The sequence below is a fragment of the Bos mutus genome, chromosome 28 (assembly GCF_027580195.1).
Source record: "Bos mutus isolate GX-2022 chromosome 28, NWIPB_WYAK_1.1, whole genome shotgun sequence".
In the NCBI taxonomy this organism is placed as follows: Eukaryota; Metazoa; Chordata; class Mammalia; order Artiodactyla; family Bovidae; genus Bos; species Bos mutus.
The window spans coordinates 21,297,115-21,300,009 of NC_091644.1; positions in this window are offsets into that span (position 1 = coordinate 21,297,115).

A 2,895-nucleotide genomic window follows, 5' to 3' on the forward strand; every position below is an offset into this window, starting at 1 on the left:
GCGGCTCTGGCTGCGGGAGATTTAAACCCCGTCACGTGACGCGCGGCTCCTCGCCCCCGCCCTCCCGCCGCTCCCGCCACCCACGCGGGCCGGACCACAACACCGCGGGTCACGTGCAGGCGGAGGCGGCGTGGGCCTGGGGGAAACCCCGCCTTGGGTGCTGCGGCCCCACCCCTTGGAGGCAGGCGCGTCTCGCAGCCAAACTTGTCTTTCAGAGTCTTCAAATCAGTGCCCGCGGGTTGCTTCAAGTTTTGGTTCGCACCGCGAGTTTCCACTTCTGCCTGAAGAGCACGCCTTGCTCGACTGCCTTTGTCTTTTATTAACTTATGCTGAGGGTTAATACTAAGTTCCTGAACGGCGTTAAGGCTAAACTTCCCGAAATGTGCTAAGTAATCGGTCAGTTTGTTAACGGACAAGTGAAGTGAAATTCGCTCAGTCCTGTCCGCCTCTCTGTAACCCCGTGGACTATACGGTCTATGGAGTTCTCTAGCCCAGAATACTGGAGTGAGTAGCCAGCCTTTCCCTTCTCCAGGTGATCTTCCCAACCCAGGGTTCGAGCCTAGGTCTCCCGCACTGCAGGCGGATTATTTACCAGCTGAGCCACACGAGAAATAGAGGCAAAAAGCACGGTTCACTTGTCAACCTACCTCCACACCCACTCGCACAGCTTCTCTTTGACTCCCTTTTTCTCTTTGCTTTTGTCTTTAGACTACTGCTATTTCTTCCTCTCTCCATCCGTTGTAGGGCGGTGTAGATTGTCCATTAAAGGCATGTGTGCGCCCTGCAAAGACCTTTGAGGCGGAGGGATGATCAGCCTACCTGCTTTGTGGTCCCAGCTTGGCCCCAAATGTGTGATTTCCCTCGTATGCTGTTGCTGCTGCTGCTAAGTCGCTTCAGTCGTGTCCGACTCTGTGCGATCGCAAAGACGGCAGCCCACCAGGCTCCCCCGTCCCTGGGGGATTCTCCAGGCAGGAACACTGGAGTGGGTTGCCATTTCCTTCTCCAATGCATGAAAGTGAAAAGTGAAAGGGAAGTCGCTCAGTCGTGTCCAACTCTTAGCGACCCCATGGACTACAGCCTATCAGGCTCCTCCGTCCATGGGATTTTCCAGACAAGAGTACTGGAGTGGGGTGCCATTGCCTTCTCCATTCCCTCGTATAGGTTTCATAAAATGAGTATATCGGGTCAAGTGGAGTGGTATAAAGATAACTGGGCAGAGCATAACTTATATGCCGCTACAAATATGTAGATTTGGGTAAGAATTTGAGATCCTTCTAGCGTGAGAAGTTTAGCTTTTCTGAACCCAAGATCTTCATCTGTAAAATGGTTAATGACTATTTTGTAGGGTTATGATGAGAATTAAAGATAGCCAGATGTAAAGTGAAGGGTGTACATAGTAGCCAAAAATATTAATTCCTTGCCTACTTGAAGTCCCTCTTCTGTTCACTTTTCCTGAAATTTTAGGACTCTCACTCCACATCTAACCTTAACTACGAACCCGTATGATACATGGCAGATCCAGAGCCAAACTTCGTGGGCATCTGTTTCTGAAACATAGCACTTCTACCCCCTTAAGGGGTAGTGAGTTTATAGTTTATCAGTCTGTAAGCTTTGAGTGGGTCCTGTCTATACAGTGACAATTACTGTTTGAACTTAAGAAAGCAACTTAAGGTGTTTCATCCTTTAAAAAAAAACAGTTCTAATTTTGAAAATTTAACTGGAAGGTCCCATCTAAACCCAAAAGTCTTTGTACCTCGAGTTAAACTGAAAATCTCTCCTTACAGCTGGTTGTTTCATTTCTAAAAGTGATGATCTCTTTCATCCTCCTCCTGCTGCTGCTGCTAAGTCGCTTCAGTCGTGTCTGACTCTGTGCGACCCCAGAGACGGCAGCCCACCAGGCTCCCCCGTCCCTGGGATTCTCCAGGCAAGAACACTGGAGTGGGTTGCCATTTCCTTCTCCAATGCATGAAAGTGAAAAGGGAAAGTGAAGTCGCTCAGTCGTGTCCGACTCTTTGCAACCCCATGGACTGCAGCCTACCAGGCTCCTCCATCCATGGGATTTTCCAGGCAAGAGTACTGGAGTGGGGTGCTATCTTTCATCCTAAAAGGCTTGAAATCACTGAAGTGTTCCTTCAGATAGATGCCCTGTAATCAGCCTGTGAACAAATCCTGTGGTCTTTTCTTCCCTCCTACACTTCTTCTAGTGCTTAATTAGGTAGACACCTCGCCCTTCCTGGCTTTCATACTCAATCCTATTCTCTCCCCACTTTATCTTATCTCACAATATATTTCAAATTGCTTCTCGACTATGTTGGTAGGATATAATATATAAAATGTTAAGAGTCAATATTCTATCAAAATAGAAACAGGACTTTCAGATTAAAAAAAAAAAAGACATGTAAGCTTATGAACATCTTATTACTTCATTGATTTGTATATATTGTACTTCAGAGACACTTGATGGTGTTATGAAATACTGTGTGATCACTGTGTGATTACTTGTGCCCTAATGGCACAGTCATGGCCAGTAGGATAAGCGAGAGACAGAAGTTGTATTACAAAACAACACAAACTCTCATCTCTTCTGGCCTTACCAGTAGTTGAAAATTACTTGCACGAAATTCAGCTCATTCTTTGTTCCTAAAGCTGGAAGTTCACATTCAGTTTTTCAGATCTCCTGTGGCTCTAGTGTTGACCTTCTTGTTAGTATTTTTGGCATTACTATTCTCTAAATAGTACTTTTCATATTACAAAGCTACTTTTTTTTAAAAGGAAGAAAGCTCTTTACGTTCTCATATGGAATGATCTCCAAACTGCATTGGGCAAGATGTAAAACAGCGTGTGCAGGATAGTGCCATTTGTTTTTTTGTTTTTTTAAAAGGGTGTGGAAGTGAG